This window comes from Epinephelus moara, chromosome 13 (genome assembly GCF_006386435.1).
Source record: "Epinephelus moara isolate mb chromosome 13, YSFRI_EMoa_1.0, whole genome shotgun sequence".
Lineage (NCBI taxonomy): Eukaryota > Metazoa > Chordata > Actinopteri > Perciformes > Serranidae > Epinephelus > Epinephelus moara.
The window spans coordinates 10,274,578-10,290,190 of NC_065518.1; positions in this window are offsets into that span (position 1 = coordinate 10,274,578).

Sequence of the window (15,613 nt, forward strand, 5' to 3'; positions counted from 1 at the left end):
TACATACGTACATACATACATACATACGTACATACGTACGTACATACATACACACATACATACATACGTGCGTACGTACGTACATACATACATACATACATACAAACATACGTACGTACATACAAACATACGTACGTACATACATACACACATACATACATACATACATACGTACGTACATACGTACATACATACGTACGTACGTACATACATACACACATACATACATACATACATACATACGTGCGTACGTACGTACATACATACATACATACAAACATACGTACGTACATACATACATACGTACATACTACTAAAAATGATAAAAGTTAAAAAAAAATAATCAAAAACTATTTTTAGACACAAATTATTTTTAAAGGAAGCCCTGCAGTTAATATTATCTGTGAAATTATCACATTTTCAGGCGCTTGAGGCTTACGTAAGACATGAAAATAATGGAGAAGAAAGCAGAGGAAATGACATTAAAATAGAGGGGGAAGTCCAGCTATAGAAACAAGGCTCATAAAAGCTCCACAGCAGGTGGAAACAACCTGCATGTGAGCACCGTGCTGCTTTCATTGTGTAAGAATGGCTTTGAAATGAGTACATTGATACGTTATAAAAGCACCTGCACAGGGGGAGATCAGTGGGCAGCAGCGGTGGAGATTATGTCACTCGAGCACCCACTGGAGAGGAGGATAGTGGACTGGAGGGTGATGGCTGTGCGTCATGCTCTCGAATCAAGCCCACCATCTCACACAAACACACACTCACTCACAGTTTCTCTGACTCGTGTCTACATGAACACAGAAATGTCAAACACACACCACAGAGCGCTCTGTGTCTTGATAACTTCACAGAGAATCACCACGGCAACTGAACACTGATCGCACTTTGTGCCAGTCCTGCTCTACATTTTTATTTGTTATTTCTAGGCTATCAAGAGTTACACAAAACAGCATTTATACAGCAAAGACTTGAGGACAACTGATTGAACTAAAGCCTTTTTAAACTCAGAAAATTAGAGAACAATGTAAGAGAAAGCAGCTCAGAATAAAGGTTTACTCACAGGAATTAGTCACAAGGTCCAAAAAGGTTTTCTAAGACTACAGAATAGAGGAGTGTATTTTCTTAGAAGCACTCACCTGTGGCTGCAACAGGTGCCCCTGGTCGCACCGTAGGACAGAGAAACGCCTGGAAACTGGAGGCACACAGTTCACTCACAGTGCCCATCACAACACAGTGTGTATCAAGAGTTTGTGACAAAACAGTGTTCAAGGTTAACGATGTCCTCTCAGCATCTCTGTGCTTTTACTCCTCTCTTTTAAAACGGCATCATACTTGATGAAAAGCCTCGAGCTCTGGCCTCAGTCAGAGGCTCCTTGAAAAAAGCCGGGCTTTTAGTGTTTTCCCTCCCGACTGCCACCAGACTCTGACAGACTCTCAGAAAAAACACCCTCCACTCTCACTCTGTCTCCTCCCTCCTCCCTCGTTTCACACACTTGACCTCGCTCCTGAATCCAGCCTCACACTCTTCACACACATACTGTACACACACACACACACACACACACACACACACAAACATGTCAACTCTGTTAAACATGCTAAATGATTTTCAAGAAAACATTCCTCACATAGAAAAAAAGGGCACGTACTGTATATACGAACACCCTCCCACTGCTGTGTCACTTTGAACAGTTGTTAATGTATTCTTGGAAGTGATGACAAATGTACACACGCACGCACACCATCCTCCTGTTTCACACACCCCCATACAGACACACACAAGAGCCCGGATTAGTTCAGTCAGAGCTGAGCAGACACACACAGACACTTACACATTTACATTGTGTTGTACAGTATAACAGTAGAGGAAGATATATGAATACACTTTATCTGACCTTTATTTAATTACAAGCAAAAGCTCTGCCTTTAGAGTGTAAATATGTGTTTAAAAATGTGACTGGAAGACGAGAACGGCCATGTATTTTTATTTATTTATTTTTTTTGTGCACTGTTATCTCGTGATAACAACTTATTATTTCATTATCTTGATATAACAAAGATTGTTATCTCGTGATAACGAATTAATTATCTCGTTATCTCGATATAACAAAGATTGTTTTCCTGTGATAATTGTCAAGTCTGATGACTGTGCACTGGTTAATGTGATCGTCTTGATTTCAGCCTACAAGAGCTGCTGTGGTCCTGCTAGATGCCTCCTGCTGCTGCTGTTATCATTAGTCACACTTCTACTGTTATTATACACATATGATTATTGTCACATACCGTATCTTTCCAAATAGTTGCCCGGTGGCTATTTGCCACCGGGCACCTAATAGCCGCCGGGGGTTTGACCCCATTTTGTGTATTAAACGCCGGTCCGATTAAACCCCCGGGTGATTATTTCCTCATTCATTGCCTCAAGGAGGGACAGCCCTGCAGGCAGGGAGAGAGCAGCTGTTATATCGAGATAACGAGATAATTAATTTGTTATCACGAGAAAACAATCTTTGTTATATTGAGATAACGAGATAATTAATTCGTTATCACAAGATAATCTTTGTTACATCGAGATAACGAAATAATAAGTCGTTATAACAGTGCACAAAAAAAAAAATATACATGGCTGTTCTCGTCTTCCGTAGAATATACAGGTTTAATTACCAATATGTGACAAATTGTGCTACACATTTTGACAAATAAATGCCTGTCTCAATAAGATACTCTGAAGTTAGCTGTTAGCTGTTCAGCATAAGTTGCCACGGTGATTTATCCTGGTAAAAAGAGAACCAGCTTCATAGTACTGAAAACTCTGAGGCCTCTGGTCTGGTTGCCAAGCAGTTCTTTTTTTCTAATAATAGTTCTTCGTATGTATAAAACCAGGTTGTTGGCTATCCATCCATTTTCCAACCGCTTATCCTCTTGAGGGTTGCGGGGGGGCTGGAGCCTATCCCAGCTGACATTGGGCGAGAGGCAAGGTTCACCCTGGACAGGTCGCCAGACTATCACAGGGCTGACACATAGAGACAGACAACCATTCACACTCACATTCACACCTACGGACAATTTAGAGTCACCAGTTAACCTGTATGTCTTTGGACTGTGGGAGGAAGCTGGAGTACCTGGAGAAAACCCATGCTGACACGGGGAGAAGATGCAAACTCCGCACAGAAGGGCTCCCCCACCCGGGATTGAACCAGGAACCCTGTTGCTAACCACCACACCACCGTGCCGCCCGGTTGTTGGCTGCCTCAAATTATATGTATGTTCTTCCATTAGCCTGAATGTTATTCATATTCCTTATTCAGTAAGGGTCCTCAGATCAAAAGAATCAAAGGGTTTTTTTTATACAAATTAATCCAAGTTGTGAGTATAGTTTTAACAGGATAAAGTGAGGTTGTGTCGGTATGCCCGGTGAGGTAATCCTCAAATGTTGTAACTCACTCTCTGTCTTATGTACTCTGTCGGCCATAAATCAAATTAATGATTCATAATTGATGTAATCAGAAGCGTAATTTTTATACAGTTTGATTGTATTTCCGAACTTTGCTGAGCAACAGTTTTGTGTGAAAGGAATTAAAGCCCTGTCCCAAATATAGGCCTGTTGAGTTCAGTGATTTAAGCAAATAAAAGCCCGGGCTACTAATTGAAGTTTTACGGCACTTAAGTATGAACATGTTGCATACAGTGTTTTAATTCAGTGCAAGTCTTAAAATAATTTGTTTCAGTTTGAAATTGTTCAATTTTGAGTAACATTCACTTTGTACACCAATTTATGGTATTTATGGCATAAATGTCTTTAATTTTGTTAAAATAAGGTCATCCGCTACTTTTACATTATTACTGGGGGGACTACCCCAAAACAATCTACGTCTATGCTAAAAAGTACAGTAAAGTAGCCTAAAACAGAAACACTCATGTAAAAGGTACAGCACTATCTACTTCCTTTCTTCTAGGGTTGCACGATATTGGATTTGTTTGCCGATATCCGATATGCCGATATGTATCAACTCATTTGACTGATAACCAATACAGATAGCGATATATCACTTTTTTCCCTACCTAGTTTTACTGATCATCAAGTCTCTTCTGTAGTGGAATTAACATCATATTATGCATACATACTGTTACTGTGATGGCCCACCAGCAGGTGGAGACATGAAATATAATACTTTGTATGTAATGTTCATTCGTATAGGAAAATAAGAAAAAGCATGTTGGCCGATTTCGATATTTCATTTTAAACCTGATATTGGTCGATACTGATGACGTGCATCCCTACATTCTACCACTGTGTGCGATTCAACCCAACCACAACACCAACACAGTCTCTGCAGAGCAAACAGTTTGGATAAAACCTTGAGAAAGAAACAATCAGCAATCCGCTATTATCAGTGGTAGCAGATTAGCAATGCTTTAACAAACGTTGATGACATCTAGCTCGTGTTTCTGTTTGTTCTGGAGTCATAATGCACTGAGTGTACACAAAGTTAATCTGTCTGCCAAATGGATTTTATATGGCAGTAGCCGTACTTGCTTAGGCAGTTACAGCAGAAATAATAGTACTAGTGGTAGTATAAGAACCAATTATGAGGGTTGAAGCAATACATGGTGCTAAAAGTAGCAGCTATTAATCAAAACCTGATTAATCATTTAGCTAATTCAGTTAAAAGGTAGAAGTGATTGAAGCAGTATTAATACCAAAACTAATCGTTTCAGTAATAGTACTGGGCTTCACTACAGAATGAAAGAAGCTTCCTATCATGCATATGTCTGCATAAGAACTCAGTGTAACAGTGTGTTAGCAGCTGCTGTTGCAGGTGTTGGAGCGTCTCTATATAGACCTACATATATGTGAACGACAGCTATTTATATTCTGCATCTGCCATTAAGGTCCAGTGCTACTATTTTAGTAAGTAAAATAAGTAATAATAATAAGTAAAATTTAGTAAGTAAAAAGTAAGTGAGTAAGTGTGATATCATCACTCTTCGGGCTGCAGTTTAATTTTGCTCTTATGATATACAATATGTTTTCTGTGATTCTCTCCACATCTTCACTTGCATTACATTCTGTCTCCTTCGCTCATTAAATCTATTTGAGTCTTTGATCCTCCCGTTTCTTCTCCTCTCTCTGCAGAGCTGACCTCTTTCTGTTGACCTCGCACTCCTGACAACCTGGAACATCTTGTCTGTTCAACTCTGACAGGGTTTTGTCGCTTTATAAGATTCAACACACACAACGTATAGAACATATAAATGCACATGTATTCTAGGAGCACGACGTCACAGGTGGCAGGTGGCGCTGGAAAACAGAAAAAGAGCAGGTGGTGCGATGTGAGCAGCCCCGGTGAACTTTGATGTGATTTGCATATAGAATAAAATTAAAGACACAGTTTGTTTCCACAGCATCAGTACAAATGGCCGGTCTATATATAGATAAAATATATGCAGTTGGGTTGCACCACCTGCTGCTGTTTATCATTTAAAACCACGTACCTTCTGTATGTGGCTTCTGCAGTGATGGGGGTGCTGCGCCAGACCGTCGTGGTGAAGAAATTACTGGTCCATCTATATCCCAACCCTCATCTATGGTCACGAGCTCTGGGTAATGACTGAAAGAATGAGATCACAGATACAAGCAGCTGAAATGAGTTTCCTCCGTGGGGTGGCTGGGCTCAGCCTTAGAGATAGGGTAAGGAGCTCAGACATCCGGAGGAAGCTCGGAGTAGAGCCGCTGCTCCTTCGTGTCGAAAGGGGTCAGTTGAGGTGGTTCGGGCATCTGATCAGGATGCCTCCTGCTGGATGTGTTTGGGGTACGTCCCACTGGTAGGAAGCCCTGGGGCAGACCCAGGCCACACAGGGGGGATTACATATCTCATCTGGCCTGGGAACACCTTGGGGTCCCCCAGGAGGAGCTGGAAAGTGTTGCTGTGGGGTGCTTTGCTTGGCCTGCTGCCCCCGCGACCTGGCCCCAGATAAGTGGCTGAAAATTGTTGGATGGATGTACCTTCTGTATGAAACAAGCTCACCAGCATCTATTCTTTCACTGAAATACACTTGAAATCAAAATGTATAAAATTAAACAGTGGTGGATGAAGTATCAAGAAGTAAAAGGACCGATAGAAGAATAAAAGCATTATCAGCAAAATCAACCGTCTATCGAAAAGATATCAAAAGATAGAAAGTCAAATCTATCAACTATCAAAAGTCCTCATGATGCAGAGCACAGTGGCGTCCCCAGGAATATTTCATGTGGGGTGGCCAGATGAGGCTGCTGAAAATTTTAGGGGGGGCACACATAAATCAAAATCCGTAACTGAATATCATGGATTCTATCACGCTGTTGAAGTGTATAGGCTTGTTGAAATGTCAGTATGGAGAGTAAAGGACTCACATACTGATAACTTTGGTTTCTTATGTGACAGCTAATATTACTAATTATCTAATGATTACAGATTAAAGGCCTTTACACACTGACTCGCACTTTTTTTCTTCATAAAATATCGCACGTCATAAATAAATACGAATACAAACTCACTCTGACCTCGTCACAGATCAGCGTTTGCTCATGGACATTCCACGTCCACATACAATGTGCAAGGTACCCTGGGTGCGTTGGTTGTTGATGTTCTGGGATGCCGTGTCAAATTCTGCCTGTTACATGAATTGTCTTCTTTCAAAATACACTTCTGTTTTCAAAGGGAATTTAACTTTACATACAGTTTCTTTCAAAATAAAAGCACTGCGTCAGTACAACACCGCAAATTGACCTTTTTTTTTCTTCAACAACAAAAACACGTGGTTGGGTTTAGGAAAAAGGAAAAGGGCTTGGCTTTAGAATCTTACAGGACACAAACACCACTCTCTGGGGTGAAAGCTGATGTTTGTTGGACCCATCGACCACCCCACTCTGACTTTCGCTGCCTTAACTTTCATACTTGTCCCGCCGTGTTTCCCCAGACGCCACCGGGCGCAGTGAAACTATAATGGCAACCAGCCGCGTATCATGCCGATGTTAAAGGATGCCTTTCTTCATTGGTTTCTGACACTGGAAGTCACTGCCCTAGCGCCGGAGTACGACGACTTCGGAGTGAGACCGGGCTCCATGTTGTTTCAGTCCAACCCGGTCTCCCTTGAAATCCAGTGCTTGGGCAGTGAGTTGTGGCGTCAAACACTGGCAAAAAAATACAACTTTTAACGTCAGCATGATACGTGCCCGGTCACCGTTTTAGTTTAACAGCACTCAACGTTCTCAGGGGGAAACTCAGCAGGACACGATTGAGAGTTAAGGAGACTAAAGGGGGGCAGTGGATGGGTCCAACAACCACCAACTTTCAACCGGTAGAGTGGTGTTCACATCCTGTAAGATTCACGTGTGTTTGTTGTTGAAGGAAAAAAAATGTCAATTCACGGTGTTGTGCTGATGTAGTGCGTTTATTTTGAAAGAGACGTTAAATTTCCTGTGAAAACAAGAGTATTTTGAAAGAAGACAATGCATGTAACAGGCAGAACTTGACATGGTGTCCCAGAATAATAAGTGAGTATACAGTATCATAAAATGGAAATATGTGAGTAAAGTACAAGTAGCTCCATCGAAAACATTCCACCAGTGAAAATAACAGTGTTCCAAATCCACCGATGATCACAGCCTCCTGTTGTTTCATTCACATGTAGGGTGACTGTTTGATAGCAGGATGTATAAAATGTACATCATAAAGGTGAAGAAAACATTATTCCTCCAAGTGCTCACCCTCATCTCATGATGTGTTATCTCTCTCCATGTGAGTGATGTCAAAGCGATGACAAAACAAAAAGCAAGTCAGAGAAAAACATAATTTCAGTATTCGGACCTTCAGATGCTTGTTAACGTTATCTTTTCTATCTCTAGGTCTCCTGATGGAAAAATAAAATCATACATTGTACCACAATTCTCAGACACACTCGACCTTATTTTCACTTCCTCTCTCGGAGTGGCTCCAGACTCCTCACTTAAATGCATCAGGTTGACATGACAACAAGACAAAAAAGCCAGCATGTAAGAGGAAAGTGTAATCATCATCATCTTTCCTGCTCCTCATACACTGTCTTTCACCTTTGTTTTGCCTATTAAAAAGCTCACAGGGGCTGTTTTTGTTTGTTTATTTGTTTTGTTTGTTTATGACATTTCTTCTTCTTTTATAAAAATTAAAATGTATGTCGTTTGGACCACCTAAAGTCCAAAGAGGTGACTTTTTTTTTTTAACTTTTATCTTATCATAAAATAATAACATGTTACCACAAGATGAATGACTCTTTGTTCTTTCACATAAATAGGCCTATCTGTATTTAGCTAATTATTTTATATATTTGTAAGGGACTCCAGGAATGATGGTTTTTTTAGGCCAACACGGAAATTAGCATTGCCCAGTTCCCCCATCAAATAGCCAATCGTATTTGTTTGTTGGATTTTGGATTATTGCAGAAAATAACCTCTGCAAACAAAACTTTATGACATTAATCTTTAGAACTGAACTCCACTTTTATGATTTCAAAGCATGAATGCAATTGCCAGATGTAAAAAGCTAAGCTAGGCTATTTAAACTACACCACAGTTGCGTGACTTAATGTTGCCACCACAAGGCTGTAAAGTCGTGTTCGGCACGATGACATTCTGTAGTCTTATTTAGCTATTTGTTAGCAACTGCCTTTTTTTAACACACCTACAGGCTTCAAAATTCATGAGTGGGGTATTTACTGATGTATTTTATGTCGTAGAATAAAGCGTTAAAGTCTCTTAAGCCAAACAGTGGGCCGATGTAGGGAGTTGTTCAAATGTACGAACAGCAGTTTGTGCCAGAGTGTGCTCTGGCACTCAGAATGAGTATTTCTGAATGCACCACTCGCACCATTTTCCTCCATTTTCTAAAACAAGCCAACAGAACTTAACTCACACTAGCATCTGCGGAGAGCTTGCCTCCAGCTAAGCCACGCTCACCAAAAAAAAACATCAAACTGTTTACTCGCAGTAAAAGGGTCTATAAACATCTGGCTCCTCAAGCACTGTTAGGGCCATTTCATAGTCGACGCAAAGGCACGCAGACGCGAACGCATTGGCCGCCATGATGCGTACTTGCGTCTTAAAATGGGTTGTCCATTTTTTTGATATGCGACGCAGTGACACGTGTAATACCATGCGTTGCCAGTGGGGGTGATAATGCAAGTGACGTACTTGAAATTAACCACTTTTTGTTAATCACAGAAGAAGCAGGTATGAAATATGGCGGGCGAGGAGGAAAAACTTTGCAAACTCGTACGGGCACACCCCCATTTATATGACAGTTATAGTGCCCTGCACTCCAATAAAATAGCGGTACTAGCTAGCTACAGCAGTACTAGCTAGCTGGAATGTAGTGGTGACTCTGCTACCCCCTATTGCCCGAGCAATGTATTGCATTTCAAGTGTCCCCCGCGTCGCTTGCGTCCAATGTGTTGACTATGAAAGGAAGTATGTTGCGTGCGTCGACTATGAAACGGCCCTTACTGTCTCCATGCTAGCCCCTCGTGTACTAGCAAACTGAACACTCAATCATCACAAACTAAATAAATTGTGCAACATAACGCAATAAAATAATCACAACAAACAACCAAACAGAGGAGGGGCTCAAAGAGGTTAAATCAGTCACAACCATACTAATGGCTAGTTAGCCATGCTTTAAGCTAAATGCTAACACCGTCAGCATGCTAACATGCTAACAATGGCAATGCTAACATGCTGATATTTAACAGGCATAATATTTACCCCAAAGAAACTGAATGAGATTCTATTTCTATGATTTACCCTCTTTAAATTTGACGTGTTAGCATGCTAACATTTGCTGATTAGCACTAAAGAGCACGGAGCACAGCAGTGCTAGCATAAACCAACACACTGGACTGTTTTTAAGCTAAAAGATCACCAAGGCTGTTAAAAGTCATCCAGGTGACACCATGAATCTCTACATCTAATTTTATCTAAAACATTTCATTCAAAACGACAAATGGTGTCAGTTTTAGCTGCTAGCTTGACTAAATTAGATAACGGGGAGAAGCTGTCGGCCATGAAGTCTGGTGAGAGGAATTCAGAGTTAAGGTCAAAAAGAGATATGGAAACTCTAAAAGAATGCCAAACATGATCTGAACTTTATCACATATTAACAGCTGCCTGCATATCTATGTTTTCCTACAATTAGCTCAAGCTAAATGAAAACAGTTTGTGTGGGGGTGAAGCTTCCTTTCACCTCAGCTATAACTGCACTTATTTTTAATATCTAGCCCATGTGGCAGAGGATATATGTTAGTATGAATCATAAAGAGAGTTTTGACCATTAGATTAAATGTAAATTTGTGTTAATGTCAGGATATATTTAAGGTTTCTTGTTTTAGATATGTGAGCCCTATGACGTAGTTTAAAATGACAAACACTTCAGGGAGCTCAGTCAAAGGTGGTGAAGCAATCATCACTGAATAGTTCTTTGAAGTACCAATAAGTGTTTCTGCACCAGTTAGGCCTCATCTTTCATACACGAGATAAAAAGGTAATAAAGGACCAGGGACCCTGTTAAAAAAGAAAGACTGAACCCAAGATGTTTGTTAAATTGTGCCCACATTCTCAGGATGACCCCCTTTATACAAAGAGAGACATAGTTTGGGAATAAGTCAGATCCATGGAAACCCATCACATTGCAGTACATAACAAATAAGACCTGACATGAAAAGAAGAGAAGAACAAAATGATCCAATCATCTTCATGTTTAAATGACAGACTCTCATTGTGCAAAATCATCAGGTGATGTGAGGGTGAATGATGCAACCTTGAACTACGATTGCACACACACTCACAAGTTTAAGAAAGTGGGACACAGTTTATCTGAAAACCTCAAACATTTTGTTCTTCCTTTAATGACTGTTTTCCTCTGACGGCAAACGTGTGGGAGTTAACATGATAATATAGATGATCCACATGTTCATACCAGTAAATATTTTCACACCTTCATTAGTAATGCATTAGATATTTTCTTTTTTTGTGCTTGTAGTTGCATCATGGGCTTATGATTACTTGCGATTACATACACTCCAGTGTTTCCATTTTATGCTACTCTACACTTCTACTTGTCCCATTAACTCCACTACATGTGCAGATTCTGATTTACAATTCAAAATATAATCAATAACTAAATTATGATGTAATTTTATGATAAAGGCAAGACTTTATTGATGCCTTGGTGAAATTGAAAAGTTACCCAGCAGTGTATGAAGTAAGTAAAATAAGCTCCACCTTTACCAGAAGCAACATTAAAGTCATGAACACATTCATGCATCGATAATTGTAATTTAATAGTATTCTGAAATGGGCCATTCTGCATGATGACCACTTTTGGACTTTTAGTTATGCCTGGTGGTTTTTGTAGGCAGGTGTGTGTGTGTGTGTGTGTGTGTGTGTGTGTGTGTGTGTGTGTGTGTGTGTGTGTGGTTTCCCTGATTTTGTGTTCATTTATTTATTTTTATCATATTCTTCAGTATATGTTTGACTTTGGGTTACCAAACTCAGTGTCTTTGTTTAAAACACACCTCAAAACATACTTTTACAGGAAGGCTTTTTTACAGTAAATCTGTTGTGTGTCTAGTTTTTATCCTTCTTTTATCAATTTTATTATTTATTCACTTTTATTACACCCCCTGATTTATCTGGTCTTAGCCTATGTATACTATTTTATTTATCTCATACTGTGTTTTGAAAAGTGCCATACAAATAAAGTTTATTATTATTATAATTTATTCTGTTATTTGATGCTGTGTATGTGTATTTTGATATTAAACAAAATTGTGTGACAAAATTGAGAGTTGAAGATTTTACTGCAGCTTGTTGAAGCCGTCAGTGAAGCATAGAGAGGCCGCTGTGTCCTCTAATGGCCACCAGGTGGCATCACAACTACAAGGGAAGATGTTTATATGGTCATGTGTGAGTTACATACAGCAGGTACCTGACAGTGCAGCATTACTGGGTCAGATTAATGCAGCTTCGATGGACACACTTGATATGATTTTATTGGTTTTATTGGTTTATTACTGGAGTGTGAAATCATGTTTGTATACTGAGAGAAAATATGAATTTTGTCTATTTTATTGTCACATTTTCAAGATTACAGAGATTCACACAAAATAAAATCGAAGTAACGAAAGAAGTAATAATGACAGTAATTTTAATAACAAAGATACTATAGAATTACAATTCAGAATAATATAGGGTTATGTCTTTTTATGGGGAATAGTTCAACCAGTAGACTATGTTTTATAAGGCTGGGGCCTAATGTATCAGTGTAGTAAGTGATCATCCTCCCTCACTGGCTTCCCGTGGTGGAACAAGTATTCAGATATATCACACTGTAAAAATATAAAAGCCCTGCATTTAAAATGCTATTCAAGTTAAAATATAAAAGTATTAGCAACAAAAATTAGGCTACTTTGGCTACTTTATTCTTCTGTACAGCATTTTGGTACTCTGTGGTTGATTTAAAGTGCTTTACAAATAAAGTTGGATTGGATTCGATACTATCAGAATTAAAAGTACTTATTAGGCAATAGAATGTCTCCTGTCATTATGATGCCAATGTATCATCTGAGTATTTTTACTATAATCTTACCATTAATGTTGTAACTGGTCGACATGGAGCTCAACTTAACTACCATGTTTTATTACCATTTATATTATCCTTTGACAATTTACAACTTTAGAAACTCACTGTAGGATTTCTTTGTCAAACGATAAATGTAGTGGAGTAAAAAGAATAATATTTACCTCTAAAATGAAGTGGAGTCAAAGTATAAATGAGCTTAAAATGGAGAGTAAAATACAAATACATCAAAATTGTAAGTATAATACTTGGGTCTATTTTATTGAGCATGGTGACACGTAGCTGAGCTACACTTTGCCTTGGGAATATATATAAAAATAAAATTTGTAACTTTGGTTTTTTAGCGTAGGTTGTGGGTGGGCTGTGAATATGTTATGTATACATATTTATGTGCAGGTCTAGATGTATATTTGGGAATGTATATTTATTTGCATCCAATATAGTGTCTTAGAGTGACTCTTTATGTGTGCTTTCTTTTTGGGTCTGTCATATTATTGCTACATCAAACTGAGAGTCCTTATACATAAGTACACTCAAAGAAATAATCCACCTATTCAACTTTTTAAAAACTTAAGAGTAACATGCATCTTTTTGAGTAGTTCCAACCTACGAGTCTTATATAATCTGACAAACTCCATTACTTTGGTACAACTAACATCATTTACTTTAGCCTCAAGAAAACTTAATTAAGTTGCTTCAACTTAATATTTATTTATCTAAAAGTTGTGATATTTGGAGGACAAATTACTTTATTTAAGATATTCTAACTTATTTATTATAATTTCATCCTAGTCAAAAATGTTTTTGATTTTGACCAACCTCTTAAAATAAGTTGTCAAAAATAATTTTTTAATGCTAAAAACTTCTTTAAGTCATGTTTTAGAGTGTACTCTAAAAACTAATGTACTGGTTCAACTTTAAAAAAAATACGATAACAATTTGCACACATCTTATTAAATAGTTCCAACTCTGAGGATTGACACAATAATGATCTGCTTTGACCTGGAGAAGCTTAATTAAGTTGAACCAACTTAATATTTATCAAAAGTTGTAATATTTAGTGGTCAAATTATTTTATTTAAGGTATTCCCAACACTTTATTTTAATTCCATCCTACTAAAAAATGTCAAAAATGATTTTGACTGACTTCTTGAAATAAGTAGTCTTCTGACTTAAACACGTTAAGCTAAAAAAAACGCTTTCATTTTACTAACTAAACACATGAATCATTTTCATCATCATTTTTTAGAGTGTACTTTTATTCACTGCTGTATTGCTGATGGTATGTCTGCATCTCCTCGGTTCAAAAAATAATTAAAATCTGATCACAATAAATAAATAAATAAACTGTTGTCTTAACAATTGTCTTAATTTAAAGGTGCTAAACAGTCAGATTTTTCTCACCCCACTCCTCTGTCTCCACCCAAAATGCAACGTAACATTGACTTCAGCGCATCCTTTGATTCATCAGAAAAATGTCATCAGATGTGACAATGAGTAAAAGATAAAGTATTTGTAAATGGGAGGGTGTGGGGAGTCAAAATCTTTCTTTGACTAATAATTCATTTGCTCCGTTTGAGTGTGCTTGCTTGGACGTGAACTTCAGTTTTGTTTGTGTGTTTGTGTCTTGAGAAACCGGGATTGCAGATCAGAGTTTGCAGCAACAATCCACAGACCTCACATCCTGGAGGGTTAGCCAACTGGGTTTTAAAACACAAAGTGAGAAGTCAAAAGCAACTGTCTGGTTGAGAGAAGTGACAGAGGACAGTCATGTACGCCCTCCATCAGCCCACTTAAATATAATTATAATGACTGACTTCACGCCTTCCCTCACAAACACTGACCTCTGAGTGCAGGAAGAAGTGAAATCCCCTCTGACACAGGATGATTATTACAATCCTGTTTGACATTACTGAGGAGAGAATGAACAGAGATGACAAAACCGCCCGGTCTGGGCTCTGCCTGCACATTTCTCAAATATTTTCCTAGTTGAGTCGATTACCACATCTTTAAGAGTATTTGTCTGCCCTTCTCACAGCACAGTGTCTCCACTCCAAACTACGTCGCTCACACACTGACGACCTCAGTGGGAATTAACAGCCGCCAAATGAAGGCCAAGTTTGACTGCTTAACATACCAACATTACAAATGTTCAGAGGTTAAATAGAATTCAGTATGTAGAGTTAAGACACAACTAATTATAGAAACTATTCTACTGGTTTTACAGATTTAAAATCAATAAGACGCTACAAAATACACAAAGAATAAACTGATTATATTTTGTTGGCCATAGGTCATAGGTCAAAAGTCAAAGTCAATGTGACCTTGCATTTGTCTCATTCTTGTTTTTTAAGATATTTTTTGGGGCATTTTTGCCTTTATAGATAGGACAGTTAAGCGTGAAGGGAGGAGAGATGGGGGTAATGACATGCAGCAAAGGGCCACAAGCTGGAGCAGAGCCCAGGCCGCTGCGGCAGCAGCCTTGTACATGGGGCGCCTACTCTATCCACTAAGCCACCTACACCCCACATTTGTCTCATTCTTGTTAACACGATATCCAAAGATCACTTCAAGTTTGGCACAAACTGCCACTTGGACTCAACGATGATCTGATTAGATTTTGGTGGTCAAAGGTCACTGGGGAAACATTCAGTTGCGTAATATGATCAACACCAGATGCCACAGGTGTGTAGTATAGCCCTACTTTCAGACATTTTGGTGTGTCTCAGCACGTTGAACTGCCAACTCTGCCAAATACACCACGCTCGACCTCACCACAGCACAGACTGTGGGGGTTGTAGCCTGTGTGGTAGTGAGCCTATCACTTGTCACATTAAATTGAACAAGACCTGCGGTGGGTATTAGAGTTCTAATTTTAGCATATGTAACCATTGTTAAAGAGCTGCTAGCATGATTGTACATCAAATTAATTATTATTTAAGTCCAGGACTTTTCAC